Here is a 19,310-nt window from a genome sequence, read left to right on the forward strand (position 1 = left end):
ACGGTTATGTCCTTGGGATCCCCTTTTGAGTTGTGAGTTGTTGTGAGTAAATTTCTAGATAATCTTCACGTACACAAGTAGAGGCTAGCTACCTCTTTGTGTGGGATTGGGGCGGTGGCTCCCTTGCCTTAGAACCAGATTACCATCGGAGTGTCTAGCTTGAGCCATCAGTTAGGGGTGGTGGCTCCTGTAACAATCGCGAAAATTGTCACCGATCGTTAAACGCTGAAAGTGACAAACTGCAAGTATAATAGATTTAATACATAATATTTATCAATCTATGATGAAAATACAAGATTTCGTATTAAGATATATAAGAAAAATCAATCAAATCTTCCATAATCTATAAAAATAAGTGCGCGAAAAATTATAATATTTTGAAGAAATAATAACATATTCTGAAAGTACACGTTGTCCCTATCCAGGAAATATAAATTTCATAAAAATCCGAGTTCATATGAAGGAAATATGAATTTTATATAAAACTCAATCGCGCCCAAGAAATGTGTGTCGTAAAAAGTTAAAGGAAAATTGGTTGAGTTTTAGCCAAAACTCTGTAAAGGAGAATTGAAGCACACCTTAATACAAGTCGATGAGACAAAGAATGCTAAAAACGGAGTCCGTACGAGAGAGATATGATTTTTACAAAATTGATTTTTGCAAAATCATTTAAGATTATAAAATAAGGGATAAAAATAAATTCATAATTAGCCAATGCAACCTAAAGAAAAGTCGTAGTACTCGTCGATAGCTACGTGTTGATACAAAGAACGTCGAAAACGGAGCTTGTATGAGGAAGATACGGATTTTACAAAATCTGCATTTTGTAGGACACACACATCTTCTAGAAGGGGGTGACAAGGACGTAACACTTTACGGACACATGGTTGCAGCAGACCATATGATAGTTTCATTTTATTTACTTCTTTTTATAGTTTATTTTAGCACATTTCATCCGCATTTTAGTTAATTTCCATGCATATTTTCCTTTTTGTTATTTTATGACTATTTCGAGTATTTTCTAGTTTCGTGAGCATACTTGCAGATTTTAAGGAGACTAGCGGTGCGGAATCTTTGGGAGGCGATTGGACTTGGAGGACAACAAGAACTTAGGGCTTGGTGATAATGGGGTTGGTGCTTGAAGTGGGCTTGCTTATTAATTGAAGGCTTGGAAGAAATAATGAAAGATCCCCTTTCATAAACTACACATTATTACTCCAAAACATGCTACTTGCATATTCATAAAAAAACAATATTTTGCATTGATAAAGTGATTACAAATGATTGGATACAAACCGACTATGTTTTAATATTTTACATAACTACCCAGAATATTGTAATTTTATACAAACATAAACCGAAATACAAAAGTAATAGTAAAAACTATTCTACATCTTCCGAAAGTATATAACCATACTGGTTACTTATTTCCTGCAATTGTTAAACACTGAGAGGGGTAAGCGGTGACGCTTAGTGAGTTCAATAATAGATACAATATAACGTTATGCCATATATATATTTCAATATGGCAGAAGCAAAGAGGAACAAGGAACAACAAAGGCATATGTGAATCATGTGACAAACTTTCCATATCAATCATTGATTTGATTCAAAGATATACAATCAATGAGACATAACAATTTCCATACTTGATATACATCAATAAAGCTTTGGCCCAAATGGCACAGAAGACATACAACTTCGGATTAACATTTTGGTAGATTTCAGGCTTATAGCCCTGTCTAACCTTCTGCCAATACCATAGAATAGAAATCATTCTCTTACGGAGACATGTTCTACATAGTCAGAGGCTACATACCAGTACCAATGTGAATCTAAGTCCTTTCACTGATCACATGGTCAAAGGTATAACTTTGCTATTAAAAATAGCGAATAAAAATAACACGGGAAAATAACCCGGAATAATAACACTGAAAAGCACATAGCACATATAACACATAACATACAATTGTTCCTATATATTAAACTCACCTTGAAATAATCGGGGGTCAAAATAATAATTTGTGTAGCATTTCGGCTCTAAATATGACTTTATTCGTTGAAAACCGGGAGATTTATTGAAAAACCGGGCCTTGCGAAGGTAGAGCTTCAAACCGAAAAGATAAATTTCTAGGGCTCTCCGGGCACTTCGGAACGTATCTCGGGCTTTAAAAATGATACTGAGGCTTCGAGGGATGTCAAAATAGTAAAAATATGAATTTAGGGGTGAAAAATGGAAAAAATCCCATTTTACCCGGGTAATCTCCCAACCCTTGTATTTATAGGGTGAGGGTGCGAAGGTCGGCCGAGAAGGAGCCAGGCGTCAGCAGCAGCGAAGGGCACGCGGCAGCAGCAGAGCGAAGCAGGTGGCGCGCATGCGAGGGGCCGCGTGCGAGGCTCGGAAGTGTGATACGGGGCGAGGCGCGTCGGACGCGCATTGGACCGAAGCTCTAGGCGAACCGGACTGCGACGCGTGTCGGACACGAGGCATGATCTCGCGAGGGTGACGTGGCCGGCTCCAATCCATGCGAATTTCTCGGAAATTGCACCCAAACCTTCTAAAATCCATAAATTTCGCATACGGGCTCCGTTTTTAACGTTCTTTATATGCACACGTAGGGAAAATTATGCTCTACGACTTTCATTTAGACTTCGTCGGCTAATTTTGAATTTATTTTTAATATTATTATTTTTAACAGACCGGGACAGGAAAATCCGTTAAAAATTCATAACTTCTTCATTCGACGTCCGTTTTCGTCAGACTTTTTACCGTTGTATTATTATTGATGAGACCTTCGATTCTCGTTTAGGTTGTGTCGGCTAAAAATCACTCGATCTAAAATTCGAGTTTTTAGCTGTCTACTGCTAAGCTGAAACTTAGAAAAATCATAACTTCCTCATACGAAGTCAGATTTTAGCGTTCTTTTTATGAAAATTCTCGGTTTAACAAATACTACGACTTTCATTTAGATCACCAAGGCTAAAAATTAGTTTATCAAAAACTCACTTTTTACGTCATTCGGTGTCGTGCCGGTTTTGTCGCGGATCTTCGATTGGTCATAACTTCTTCGTTATAACTCGGATTTCGACGAGGTTTTCGCCTAAATGTTTCTAACGAGATTCTTTACAACTTTAAATAATAAAATTTTACTTATTTCAAATTTTATATTTTCGCTAAATTTCACTATTTGGCTTTTAATTGGAATCTCATAAGACTTCAAATATTTTATGAGTGATTCTAAACATAGTTTTACTTCATTTCTAGTAAAAACTATCTGTTAGAACTCAACACTCAATTTCACATAATATTTCATAATATTATTAACTTTTCAAATTACATAACACGATTTCAAAACGTGTATGTTACAAATAAACTTTAAATTTGCAAGATGTGGGAGAATATTTGAGCGTGCGGAGATTGATGATCGGGCGATTTCGAAAGCTATGGATCATTTGGAGAAGCCAAATTGGGCTTAAAATGAAGTGAACTTAAAGAAAAATGGGCTAGAAGCTGTTTGGACTCGAACTGGGCCAAGTGGGCTAAGCTGTGGAGGCCCAATATTCAAGGAACCCATGATCTGAACCCACCCGCGCATGGCTGCTCGGCCGCGCACGACTCAGCAGGGGCAGTTTCGGGATTTCAGTTAGAAGTCTATATGGGGAAGGTTGGTGTGCATCTTTTGCACAATCTTAGACATACGAAATTTGAACAACTCTCTGGAGATTTTGGAGCTTTTGGGAAGGCCAAGAACCCTCAAGAACATCATCTTTTCATCTCTTAATTCTTGTTAAATGTTTGGTACAATCTTTTCTAACTTTGTTTCTTTGAGTTTAGCCATGCTTGGCTAAACAAAACTTGGTTGAGTTTTGTTGAATCCTTTGAACTTTTGTTGAATGTCGAAGAATCCATGAACTTGTTCTTAAATATTTATGGGAATGTTTTGTGTTTTAACATATTATCACTACTTCTATGTTTTTTATTCATGAGTTTAAATGTGTTTGTAGCGATTAGTTGGCTAATTTCTTGATTAAGTAAAGGATCCTCAAATTAGCAAGCAACAAATGATTTTGTGTTGTTTTTGCTTCACACAATCATAATAACATTTCCTCCAACATGGTAGTGAAAGCATTTGACTCCTCTTGGATTTGGTGACTTTTTGGTTCTTAATGTTAGTTGACTTTCACTAATTACATGCTTAATGGAAATTGTGACTTTGACTAAGGAAATTGTCATGAGCTTCTATAACCATTTTAACAACTAAGAAAAGTCTAGGTAATCTCAAGCTTCTTGGGTTACTATAGCCAAATGAAGGATTTAAAACAAGTATTGCACCATTGGATTCTAATGATATGTTCACCAAAAGTCAAAGTGAGGAAACCTTAAGTCAACCATCCTTCCCTTTTTGATTTTACATCAAACTCTTATTTTTGTTGAAATTGTCTATTTGAATCTTAGTTTAATTCTAGTTTATTTCAAGTATTTCAAAAGACCAACCCCCCCCCCCCCCATTTTTTATTTATTGTCATTTTACAAGTATTTTTACAAAGAGATTTTTCATAGAGTTATAAAATTGAACCAATCTCCGTGGATTCGATCCCTTTACCACTATACACTATTTTAGTGTGTAATATTTAGGGTTATTAATTTTGTTGGCCTCGACAACCACCACCAGAGCTACGTCGCAAGCACGTAACACGCCCTCTGATTTGCGCGACGCGCACTCTATTTCTTGGCCTATAAATTGTGTCATATGCTCCATTCATTCACACTAAAAAACTCAGTACTCTCGTTGAGTTATTCCTTTTTTATTTTCATTGTAATTTTTTAAATTTTATTCAATTATTTTCCCTCGAGCCCCCGACGCCACCTGCCTCAGTCCTAAGGTCTAATAAAGCACACTTCAAGGGTGAGTTCACCGCCCCACTTTTACGATTTTCAAAAGTTTTACCGGGGAGGGGGGGAGGGATACATGTTATAATAATATATTATTGATTTTGTAAAATATTAATATTTACATTATATCAGTAATTTAGAAAATGCATGCAACGTTAGGATGCCTAGTAGTTACCCTTTCAATATTTTAGGAATAATATTATGCCTAGTCGTTATATTACAAAAAGCCTTAGGATTATATTATACATGGTAGATACTCTGCCCAAAGTTTTTTATAATATTATACCTAGTCGTTATGTTGATCAAATCACTAGGTAACATAGTACCTAGTCGTTTATGCTAGGCAATTCTATAGGGTAACATAGTACCTTGTCGTTATTCTGATCAAATCTAAAGGATAGCATTATACCTAGTCGTAACTTTACCTGAATACTCGATTGAAATAACTCAATTATATATATATATATATATATATATATATATATATATATATATATATATATATATATACACACACAAGTATATATATATATATATATATATATATATATATATATATATATATATATATATATATATCAGTATATTATGTCGTCACTCTGCCAATTTGGTTTAGCTAAAGATATCTATCTACTATAATTACAAATTAATTATAATTATACAACAAATCATTGTAACTCTTTTTACGTTAAGATTGATCACACAACTTGTTAAATGAGACAATCACTCATCTTAGCTAATTGATTTTTAGCTAAGACCGCAACCTATAATCGTTAATCTTAAATGAGCGGGAGAGTTATGTATAGATCTATACGAGGTTGACACCCCCACCTACGATTTCTAGTTACTACCCTGGCATGCATAATTGTCTAAAATTACGACGTATGGTGAAGTGTCATGCGGGGAAAATATCTAGTCAGAAGCTCGATTATGGGAACTCATTGAACTTGCTATTCATATCTTAAGTAAACAGTTATATAATTTAAGATCGGACGATATCCAATAAACCTACATTAAGTATGGAAGTTCACTTTCGAACAGTCTATTCTTAAAGATTAGAAGTACCCCTTTTCTTAAGCACACTCTTGAGATACAATATACTAATATTTCAATAGTATATACGATGAATGCTAAAAGAAATACGAAAGGTATAGTACCTATGAATAGTATAATACTATTTTCAAGTTAACGGTACCATATCTTATAACAACTCAAAAATCACAACAAATTTAATCTTTTAAAAACAACCCATAGTCATAAAATGTTTACAAAATCATTGTTTCCAAATTTTTTATCCACATCAGAGTATCACAAAATCATAAAGCCATAAACAGAGGATGTGTACATTCACGCATTCGCCTTCCTGCGATCATCAGAAGTACATGAAACAATAAACTAAAAACCGTAAGCCAAAGCTTAGTGAGTTCCCCCAAAGTACCACCACATAGCACAAATAACATAAACGAACAAGCATGATGGGTCCACTCAGTCATCAGACTGGAATACCCCTGGGTCTACAACCATTGGTCTGGATTACCCCTGGCTCAATCAGTTATCGGACTGGAATGCCAATATACATTGGGTCTACTCAGTCATTGGACTAGAATATCCCCAGTCCCTCAGTACGAGTCTGGCATACCAACCGGCCCTCAACTCGTATCTGGAATGCTCTCGAGCCCTCAGTATGATTATGGCATGTCAACCGGCCCTCAACTCATATTTGTAATGCTCCTGGGTTTGTTGGCCACAACACAAAGCAGTACAACCTCAACCCAACACAATATGTAGACATATAACAAATAACAAACATAATCAATAGACAAATAATCATGCAGTCAAAAATTATGGGTAGTCCTACAGATCTACCGGTATACGCATATCAACAACTAGAATATACTCATACAGATCTATCCCATATTCAGCATATCAATGTATAACAGGGTATCAATCCAATGGGCCAACCTTGGTGCCTTCGACCCATAAGTACAATGACGAAAACTCACCTCACAACCTGAAAAAAAAACTGATCAATACTCTGATGCCGAATACCAGCTCCACCCAAGTCCTCAATGCCCAAACATTTCCCATTAATAAAATAATCACATTTTCCTAAATTACCGTTGGTCAAACTTTGTCAGAACTAACAAGTCAATTGAATCCACCCAGCCGAGTGGACACAGAACGCGTACACGGGACGTATTCCAGAGGTACGCGGGGCGTACCCTAGCTTGATTGTGATCAGGGTGGTCGGCGGAGTATGCTCGGCGTACACATAGGTACGCACGACGTACTCACATAACTTCTCTTTTGACATTAAGAGCTTAATACATCGACTTAATGCGTCCAATTGCAGATCCAAGGCCAAAATATCACTAAGAGTCATAAAGTTTCCAACTTTATGACTTTGCATGTCCAATAAGTGCTTAACTCAGCATCTTAATGCATTAAGACCTTCTAAAGAATGCATGGAGAAAAACCAACCATCAAGACCACATTTTTATGACTCAAGACACTTCCTAAGGTCTGAAAGGACGACTTAATGGGTCAAGAACATGTCATGCTCAAGAATCACCATTTTGGGACAAAAAGTGACTTAAAGGAGTGAAATGTTTAGATCTTCAAGATGGAGTGATCAAGATGCAAACTTTATACCTACTGGAGGTTGCCAACAAGAAGGGAATCTCAGATCCAAACTTTATACCTTCTATGGGCTGAAAAATGGACTCTCCTCACTTAGGGTTGCTTAAAGATGTTTTCATAGAGGGAGACTAGTGAGGATATGAAGCATGAAGTTATAATGGTGCCTATATATGTCCAAAACCCTAAAAATTAGGGTTTAGACATCCTGCGCGTACGCCCTGCATATGAGACTTACACCCAAAGTACTAGGGTCCTCCCTAGTACACTTAACGTACACACCGTACGCCCAGCGTACAAACCTCCTATCCAAAATTACCACAATGCCATTATGGGCCAATCTTGCAATCTTTTCAACTTCAGGGGGGTCAAAATGCAATATTATTAAAATATATGGTCAAAAATAGAAGTACCTCATCATTGGGATGTTATAATTCTCCCCCACTTGAACTAGCTATTTTAGAAGTACCTCATCCACTCGGAGCCTCTCCGATGTTGCCACTGAACCTTGACCAAAGGTATCTCCTTGTTGCACAGGACTTCATCTTTCTTTCCAAAATAGCTACCGACCTCTCAATATAATTTAGGTGCTCATCGACTTGAATATCGTCCAAAAGAACCACTGCCTCACTGTCCAATACACACTTCCACAACTGAGAGACATGGAAAGTGTTGTGGATTTGACTGAGCTCATTCGGAAAATCCAACCGGTAAGCCACCATGCCTACCCTGGCGATCACACGGAAAGGTCCAATATATCGGGGACCTAATTTCCCCCTCTTCCTGAAGCGTATCACACTCTTCCAGGGCGAGAACTTCAGCAATACCATATCACCGACCTGATATTCCAACTCTGATCGGCGTTGGTCGGCATAACTCTTCTAATGACTATGAGCTGTATGCAGTCTCTGCCTGATCTGATGATAAATCTCCATGGTCTGAAGAACCACTTCGATCCTTCCCATGACCATATGACCAACCTCTCCCTAACATATCGGGCTACGTTATCTCCGACCATACAAGAGCTCAAAAGGTGGGTCACCAATGCTAGAGTGATAGTTGTTGTTGTAGGAAAACTCTTCAAGAGGTAGGTAGGAATCCCAATTCCCACCAAAATCAATGACACATGCCTGCAACATATCCTCAAGGGTCTGGATGGTCAGCTCACTCTAATCGTTGGTCTGTGGATGATAAACAGTGCTGAAATGTAGTCTCGTGCCTAGTTCTCGTGGAAGTTCTACCAGAAACGGGAAGTGGACTGAACATCTCATTCTGAAACGATGATACCGGAATCCCATGATGATCAACAATCTCCCGGACATATACATCGGCCAAATTTTCGGCCGAAAAGCTCTCTCGGATGGCCAAAAAGTGGGCACTCTTGGTCAATCGATCCATGATGACCCATATAGCATCAAAACCCTTGGTAGTCTTTGGCAATTTGGTGATGAAATCCATGGTGATCTGTTCCCAATTCCACATGGGAACCTCTAAAGGGTGCAGCTAGCCATGCGGCCTCTGATGCTCGGCCTTGACCATCCTATAGGTCAAGCACCTCTCAACGTACCAGGCTGTCTTCTTCTTCCTACACGGCCACCAATAACTCAAACTCAAATTCCGATACATCTTGGTGGCTCCCGGGTGTATAGAAAAGCGAGACATATGAGCTTCCTCCAGTACTATCTGTCTGATCCCACCGGAAACTGGAACCCAAACCCGACCGCACCGGGTCAACAACCCCCGACTATCGGTGATAACCCTATCAATCTCGGCCTTGATCCTTTCTTGTTTCTAGTTCTCCTTCCGAACTCCCTCTTCCCGAGCCTCTCTGATCAAACCCAAGAGCAGAGAATCAACTAATATCCTCATACACATATCCTAAACTGAAGATCCAACCAACTTGCGGCTCAATGCATCCTCTACCACATTCCCTTTACCCGGATGGTAAAGGATCTCGCACTCATAATCCTTGACCACGTCCAGCCACCTGCGTTGCCTCATGTTTAGGTTCGGCTAATCCATAAGATATCTCAAACTCTTGTGATATGTGTATACAGTACAACAAACCCTATAAAGATAATGTCTCCAAATCTTGAGAGCAAACACAACAACCCCCAACTCCATGTCATGAGTAGGATACCGCGCCTCATGTGGCTTCAGCTGATGCAAAGCATAAACAATCACTCGTCTGTCACAACTAGCATTTTTGGCTAGGAAATTTTATCTATGTATGATCAACTCTTGATGTATCTTGTAACTCTAAGATTGATGCTATACATGTTATTCAGTTCAAAAAACAATTATTCGAATAAAAAATCACTCGCGAAGCCCTGAACCTAATTCAATGCACTATATTCACTCTACTTTGGGTTGTAACCCTAACTTCCCGGTTCAAACCCTTATTGGGCCAGGAATCATTTATTGGGCCTAATGGACCAATAAACCCACAACTTGATTATTTTCGGTTAAGATACCTCATTTGGGCCCTAGTTGGACCCACATTCACTAAGTAATAGCATTTTGGGCCATAAGACTCATCATGGGCCTTATTTGGCCGAAAACCACTTGTTTAATTTTAATGGGCCGAAAACCCATTTCCTTTGTCATGTTGGGCCGTAAACACATAGGTGGGCCTAATGGGCAGAAAAAAAATTCTTATTGGGCTATGTGCTTTCGATGGCTATCAAGTTCAAGCCCAATGTTTATTCTTTTCTTTTACCCTTTTCTCTATTCTCGGTTTTCATTTTTTTTTAAAAAAGGAGAAAACCTAATTACGTTAAACACTTGACACCTCAATGTTGCATGGTGGTAATCCATGCACAATAACCACCATACAACAAGGCAATCCCATACTTCTATGCAAGACTTTTCTCACTCCCTCTCTTCTCTTCATATTCTCGGCCATAGGACCTCCCCACCACCATCCTCACTTCACCCATTTTTCAAACACTAAATCCTCTTTAAACTCCCAAGAAGTCTCTCACTTTTCCTCCTAAAAATCATGAATTGGTGTGTGCTTTCAAGGGGTTCTTCAACAAAGATTCATCCTTTTGGTAAGTTCTCATCACACTCAAAATGATTTGTATCCATTTTATGTTAAGAACACTCCCTTACATGGCCTCATTTCGTGTTCTAGCTCTCTAGAACCATCAAGATTCGAAAACCTCTTCAAGAGGTTAGCTAAGGCCGAAATCTCCTTCAAACTTCTCTTCAAAAACCGAATTCATCACCAATGTGATTTCATGCCCCCTTGTTTTCGGTTTTACTATGTTTTGGGGGAGGATACAAGTTGCTTTGTGTTAGATCTATGTATTTATGCATGTATATGTGTGTTTTCATGTTATATGTTGTGATTATGTTATAAAAACATGTTAAATCTTCACCAAACTCGAAATATCTACTAAACTTGGTGATGTTTGTAAAACTAAACCATCTTATGTGACTTACTATGAAGTTGAAAGGATTAAACATGCTAAGGATGTTTGAAAACTAAATAAAACCGTATACGGGACCATTTTTGACAAATAAACAAAAAAAGTGAGGTCTTTATGACACTCGTGGTTTTGGAGAGGACCAAAAGAGTCATTTTTAGATCAAAATGAATCTTTATGATATTTATGATTTTAAAGGGGCTAAAAGTGTTGATTTTCACAAAATGGGCTTCTATTTGGGCCTTCACATTTTTAATGGGCTAAATTTGTCAATTTTCACAAAAAATGGGTCTTATTTAGAAACTCACGGCTTCATGGGCCTAAAAAGGTAATATTTGACTTTTTATGGATTAAATTGTTATTTTAAACAAACATGGGCCAAAAATGTAAATTTTCGGTTAAATGGGATGAAAATGTCATTTCCATAAAATTTGGGCCAAAAATGTTATTTCTATCAAAAGTGGGTTGAAAATGTCATTTTATACATAATAAGCCCTTAAAAGTAAACTTTAGGCTTAATGGGCCAAGATTGTCATTTTTACAAAAAGTGGGCCTTTTATGTCATTTTCGTAAATAATTGAGCTAAAACAAGCAATATAATAACAAACAGGCTAATTACGTCGTTCTCACTTTTATTGGGCCTTGTTTACCCATTTTCATATTATTGGGCCTTTGTGGTCCATTTACATGCTTACTGGGCCTGATACATTCATTACATGTTTATTGGGCCTTAGTGACCTATTTACATGCTTATTGGGCCTGATACTTTCATTACATGTTATTGGGCCTTAGTGACCCATTTACATGCTTGATAGGTCCTGTATACTCCTTACATGTTTATTGGGCCTTGTTAACCCATCTACATGCTCGACGGACCTTGTATACTCATTTCATGCTAATTGGCCCTCATTCATTTATGTATATACACATTGGGCCTTCTTACCTAAATACATACATGGAAACGTTATTTAAAACATTAAATATGTGTTACAATATTCGCGTAAACATAGTTAAGGTTCTTGTGAGACGTTCTTTCATTCGTACCTACCTAGTGTACAACCTTCAGTCCTGTAGTTATAACCAGAGTCTCCTGGAGGGAGAGCGAGAGTTTGTGTATAGATCTATACAGGGTTGACAGCCCCGCACCTGAGTTGTTCGCTACAGCTAGACTAGGCCAGTCTAGGGTGACAAATGTCTTACCTTAAACAAGCGACGCCTGAAAAACGTCATGACAGGCAGATCAGTCATATCAAGCATGGTTATAACGACTCACATAGAAATTAACTCCACTGTAAAATTTACGGAATACGTATATATTTCTGCAGTTACGATACTATACAAACACCATTTTACGGTCTTAGGGTTTAAGACCGCAACACTTTTACAAGCATAAAATATCGGATTTTCTGGGAAACTTACATTATACATTACCTTCTACTTACAACAGAAAATATAGGATTTTCCTGGAATACTCTCTTTATAAATTTTCAAAAAAGAAACACACATGCTTTAATACAAGATTTGACACAAAACTTTCAAACCATTTTTACAGAAAATATCGGATTTTCTGGTGTTTACCAAGTGATACAAAACTTTTCATACAAACATGCTTATGAACTCACCAACATTATATATGTTGACCGTTTTCAAACTAACTTGTATTCTCAGGAAATCATTAAGCGGGTTGGTCACCAAGAACACATGGATTTTGTTGTATTTTTGTTATCATCATACACTTATTATTTTGGAATGTAATTTATAATCCAACACACTGATGTAAACAATGACGGTTGTATTATTGTGTGTGTGATGATGATGTTGTCTTGATTCAGTTATTTACACTGTGATGATATTACAAGATGAAGTCACCCAACCCCTCGACGTTTCTGCCGTTCTGGTTCGGGGGTGTGACATCGTCCCATATGCATAAGGACCACCCCAAACCAGTGATGGATACATCACAAAATACCACAAAATCCTCGACACCCTCTGGCATGGTAAATATTGGGGCCTCACATAACCTCCGTCGTAGAGTCTCAATTGTTGTTTGCTGCTTAGGGCCCCATCGGAAATCCACTCCCTTCCTTGTCAGACGAGTGAGGGGTACCACGATCTTGGAGAAATCCTGAATAAATCTCCGATAGTATCCCGCCAAACCCAAGAAACTCCTGATCTATGAGGGAGATTTCTTTACCTCCCACTGCATCACAGCCTCGATCTTGGCCGGATCGACCAAAATCTAATCTTGGTTAATGAGATGTCCCAGGAACTAGACCTCTCATAACCAAAACTCACACTTCGAGAACTTGGCATACAACCATTCCTGCCTCAAAACTCCCAGAAGCTCTCGAAGGTGCTCTTCATGCTGCTCTCTGGTCTTGGAATACACCAAGATATCATCAATGAACATGATAACAGATCGATCGAGCATCGACATGCACACCCGATTCATCAAATCCATAAACACTACAGGCACATTGGTGAGCCCAAACGGCATCACCACAAACTCGTAATGCTCATAACGAGTCCGGAACGCGGTCTTATCCACATCCTCCTCTATCACCCTTACTTGATGATACCCCGACCTCAAGTCGATCTTGGAGAACCAAGATGTATCGTGCAACTGGTCAAAGAGATCATCAATCCGCGAAAGGGGATAACAGTTCTTCACCATTAACTTGTTCAAATCCTGTTAATCAATGCACATCCGTTTAGAACCATCCTTCTTCTTGATGAATAGTATCAGCGCTCCCCACGGCGAACTACTCGGTCTGATGAACTACTTGCCTAATAGCTCCTGAAGCTGAGAGGACAACTCTTGCATCGCAGGCGATGACAAGCAGCACGACGCCTTGGCAATCGAAGCCGCACCTGACACTAGATCAATCTTGAACTCGACCTGCCTCTTGGGAGGCACACCAGGTAACTCCTCCGGGAATACATCGGCAAACTCCCTAAAAAATGGCACATCTGAAACCGAAACCTGCTCCCCTACCCGTGTATCAACCACATAATCAAGATAACCCGCACGTCCATGTTGAATATACTTCCGAGCGAGCCCTGGCTGCCGAACAAAACTATGAACCAACCCTCGTACCCTCTCTATAGATAACCAATTCTCCCTCACTTGGGGTTCGAACTACCACTTCCTGCCCCTCGCAATTGATCCTGGCACAAAAATTGCTCAGCCAATCCATCCCAATTATCACGCATACATCCTCCATAAGAATAGGGATCAGATCAATCGGATAGGGCACCCCAAAGATCTCCAATACGCAACCGTGATATATTCTGGATTGTAACATCCATAAAATCATGAAAAATTTAAACTTTTAAAAACCAACCCAAAACCACAAATGGTCTACAACATATTTTTCAAAGCATGTTCTATATCAGAGTTTCCCCAAAACATAAGTCCAAAATATGAGGATGTGTACGGTCACGCCGTCACCTTTCCGCGATCCTCTGTAGTACCTAAAACATAATCCAAAATTGTAAGCCAACGCTTAGTGAGTTCCCCCAAAGTACCAACACATAAACAAATAACACACACACACACACACACACACACACATATATATATATATATATATATATATATATATATATATATATATATATATATATATATAACAACATGCAATGGGTCCACAACTAAAAGACCAGATTACTCCTGAGCCCACAACATAAGTTTGGCTTGCCCTCGGGGCACACAGTTTATATCTGGCTTGCTCCCCGACCAGATCAGTCCTTGGACTGAATACCACCAAGCCCTCAGTACGAGTCTGGCATGCCCTACCCGACCCTCAACTCGTATCTGGAATGCTCATGAGCCCTTAGTATGAGTCTGGCATGCTTTACTACCCTTAGCTCATATCTGGATTGCTCCAAGGTTTTTTGGCTACCACACAGAGCAATACAACCTCAACCCAACCCACACAATATGTCGATATATAACATATACTAACATATACATATAATCATACAAACAGTATCACAGGTAGTCCTACCGATCTACCAGACTAGCATATCAAAACTAGCATGCATATCTATTCCATACCCAACATATCAACAAATATCAGCTTATCAAACCAATGGGCCGGCCTTGGTGCCTTTGACCCGTAAATATAGTGAGGAAAACTCACCTCGCAAATCTAGAAAAGATAGTAGAAAAGAATATCGTTCTGCGAGTCCACTCTACATATCACTTATACACAGGGAAAGACCCAACCTTAGGCTTCATAGCAAATACCCAAAATGCCCCTAGGGTCAAACTAGGTCAAAAGTCAACGGAAGTCAAAAGTCAACGAAAACTCAACCCAGCTGAGTACGCCCAACGTACTTAGCCTCTACGCCCCGCGTCCTCCGCCCTTGACCAAAAACGGGCAGTTGACCACCTACGCCCAACGTACTAGTGGCCATGCAAAACCTCCATTAAGTGCTTAATTCAACAAGTCCAAATGTCCAAATCTAGATCCAAGTCTAAAAAGGTGCTCCTAACCATAAAGTTTCCAACTTTATGTTTATGCATGCCTTAATAAGTCCCATAACCAAAACCCTAGTTTGTCTTAACCACTTAAGACCTCTATATCTTGCATGCAAGCACTAAATGAGCCAAGATAACATTTTTACGACTTAATGCACCTTAAATCTTATGAAAGGACAGCTCTTTTGGTCTTAGAGTAGCTTTTACTCATTAAGTCGAAGAAAATGGACTAAAAACTCATAAAACTTCACATGGCTAGATCTTAAGGAAATACAAGTCAAGATCAAAGCTTTATACCTTCTGGAGCTTCCCAAAGAGACAAAGATCCCATATCTACAAGGTTGCTTCCACACCAAGCCTCCTCAATGAATCTTCTTTCTTCCTTCAGTACACCAAGAATACACACTTAAGTTCAAAACACACACACTCAAGGGTTAGGGTTTGCAAAAACGTCTCAAAGAGAGTAGAGGCTAAATAGGTGAGGGAAATGAGGCTATAAGTATGATTATATAGGGGCTTAACCCTAAAATTTAGGGTTTCTACACCTGGCGAGTACGCCCCACGTACGCTGATGTACGCACAGCGTACTAGGGCGCGCCCTAGTACGCTAAGCGCACGTACGTACGCATGACGTTCTCCCATTCCTCCAAATTTACAATTTTACCACTAGGGCCTCCAATGGACACATTCTTTTGGACTTAGGGACCAAAATGTCATAAAAAAATTATAGGAATGAATTTAGAAGTACCTTAACAACGGGATGTTACAATTCTCCCCACTTGATCTAGACTTCGTCCTCGAGGTCTGCTGCGGCGAATAACTCTGGATAATGTTCCCACATCTCATCCTTCGGCTCCTGGCCAGGTCCACTTGGAGCCTCGCTGATGCTGCCACTGCACCCTGACCAAAGGTATTTCCTTGTTGTGCAAGATCTTCATCTTTCTTTCCACAATAGCCACTGGTCTCTCAACATAGTTCAGGAGCTCATCGACCTGAATATCATCCAAGGAAACCACTGCATCCTCATCCAATACGCACTTTCGCAGCTGCGAAACATGGAAAGTGCTGTGAATCTGACTAAGCTCCTCAGGTAGCTCCAACCTGTAAGCAACCTTGCCAACCCAGACAATCACCCAAAACGGCCCAATATACCGGGGACTCAAACTTTCCCCTTTTCCTGAAGTGTATCACACCTTTCCAAGGTGAGACCTTCAGTAATACCATATCGCTGACCTGAAATTCCAACTCGGATCGGCGCCGGTCAGCATAGCTCTTTTGCCGACTCTGAGCAGTTTGTAGTCTCTGCCTGATCTGCTGAATAAACTTCATGGTCTTAAGGACTACTTCGGTCCTTACCATAACCCTATGAACAACCTCGCCCCAACAAATCAGGGTGCGACATCTCTGCCCATACAAGAGCTCAAAAGGCAGAGCACCAATGCTAGAGTGATAACTGTTGTTGTAGGAGAACTCCGCGAGGTAGGATTCCCAACTCCCACGAAAGTCGATAACACTGGCCCGCAACATATCCTCAAGGGTATGCCTCGTCTGCTTAGTCTGGGCGTCAGTCTGCGGATGATAAGCAGTACTGAAGTGCAACATCGTGCCCAGTTCCTCATGGAACTTCTGCGAAAAACGGGAGGTGAACCGAACATCACGGTCTGAAACAATGGAGACCTGAACCCCATGGTGAGAAACGATCTCACGAACATATACATCGGCTAACTTCTCGGCCGAAGAACTGTTCCGGATAGCCAAAAAGTGGGCACTCTTGGTCAATCGATCCATGATGACCCAGATAACATCAAAACCCTTTGCCGTCCTTGGAGACTTGGTGTTAAAATCCATCGAAATCTGCTCTCATTTCTACATGGGAACCTCCAGAGGCTGCAACTTGTCATGCAGCCTCTGATGCTCAGCCTTGACCATCCTGTAGGTCATGCATCTCTGAACATACCAGGCTATATCTCTCTTCATATATGGCCACCAATAGCTCAATCTCAAATCCCGATACATCTTGGTGGCCCCCGGATGAATACAAAAGTGAGACTTATGAGCCTCCTCTAACACAATCTGTTTGTGTGACATCCCCATTTTCACGTCCAGAAAAGACCGATTTTGTTTATGCTTTATAAAAATCAGAGTACTTCTTTTAATAAAAATCTTGCGGAATTTGTTCCCAGAAAAACATGATAAATACGTTATCAAATAATTTCCGAAGAAATGTATTTTTATTCATTTTAAAACATTTGGGATGTCATCGTTAATACAGAAACATAAGCATAAACAGAAGTTACATTCATTTACACTAGTGATCTACATCTCTTTTAAATCTCTCAGTGTAATGTAACTTCATATCGACACCTGTGATACAAATAAACTGAGTGGGTCAGGTTGGGAAACCTGGTGAGTACATAGGGTTTTCAACCCACAATAATATAATTATTATGTTTAAACATCAAACGATCAACCCAATTACCCATCCCCATTATCTTCTTTACTCTTAAGGATCTACCCTAAGAATCAATTATTCCTCCTTCATTCATTCCTAAGGATCATCCTAAGGAATCGGCACGAAGTCCATCGTTGTCAATGACACAGCTGTCAAGCACAGCTGCTAGTTCTATCACTTAGGCGCAGCTGCCAGAATTGTGACATTCTATGTGAGGCGTAGCTACCAGTATTGTCCTTCGAGCATAGGTGCTAGGGTTATCTCGTTTATTGACAGTATAGTTTTCGAGAGTCCACTCGCAATACATGTCAATGGGTTTTTAGAGTACACCGGTGAACACATCGTTCACAACACCTACAGGTTGCGAGCCTGCCAGTGTTCCACTGGACTGTCTAGAATAGTCTGTGGTTGTCATCCATACTCTGCTAGATGACGGGGCCATCATTTGGCAAAGGCTTCTCACATCGTCCACCTCTCACACTTACCTCGTGGTCTATAACACCTCTCAACTCATCATCCAACTCATATTCCATCTATTACATCTACCCATGTTTTACCCAACATATTCTCGTAGATATATATACAGTTTAAATCATTTAAAACATGTATAAAATCGTTCATCCAGCATAGATAGCAAGTATACAGATAATATGCACACATAGCACGTAATTTATTTAAAATACTTCATATCTATGTGTAAGATGAAAGTAACTATGCACTCACCTGAAAAGGTGGTGATTCCGAACTCAGACAGCGCTTCGCTTCTTAAAAATAATTTCCTTCGACGAAACCTAGTATTATTACCACTAGAGTTTAGTCTATTATTCGCCGAGACTAATTAATAGTCTAGCTATTATTACTATTATATAAGTGTTAAACAATACTTATATAACCCATAATAATAGCCCAAGTATTTATTATAAGTTCCTAATAACGCTACTATAATTAAATAAACGATATATTAAAAATAGTGTAGGCGTAGCTCACTTACAGTGAGTTTTATAGAAAACCGGGATTTGCTTGGAGCAGCGTTCCCGAGCCGAAAAGCTCTTCTTCTCGGAGCCGTCGAGCACTCCGGGGCTTCCGCCTCGTGCTAGGGAGGTTCCCTAGGCTTTTCGGGGGGTTTCGAGGCTAGAGAGAGGTTCTAGAGAGAGAGTAAAGAGAAGAAAGAATGGGAAAGGTGTGAAGAAAATGAGGATGGGAGAGGTTCTATTTATAGGGTGAAAAATGGCTGAACTTGGTGCCACATGTCACCATCTAGTGGCAAGACTTGGGGAGAAAGCAATGGCCAAGATTAAGCCACATCACCCATTTTCGCACAACACACTTCCGACTTCTAAAATCCGTAACTTTCACATACGACCTCCGTTTTTGACGTTCTTTATATCCACACGTAGGTAAAAATAAGAT

This window comes from Lactuca virosa, chromosome 1, assembly GCF_052849685.1.
Source record: "Lactuca virosa cultivar CGN04683 chromosome 1, Lactuca_virosa_CGN04683_v6, whole genome shotgun sequence".
NCBI classification, from domain to species: Eukaryota; Viridiplantae; Streptophyta; class Magnoliopsida; order Asterales; family Asteraceae; genus Lactuca; species Lactuca virosa.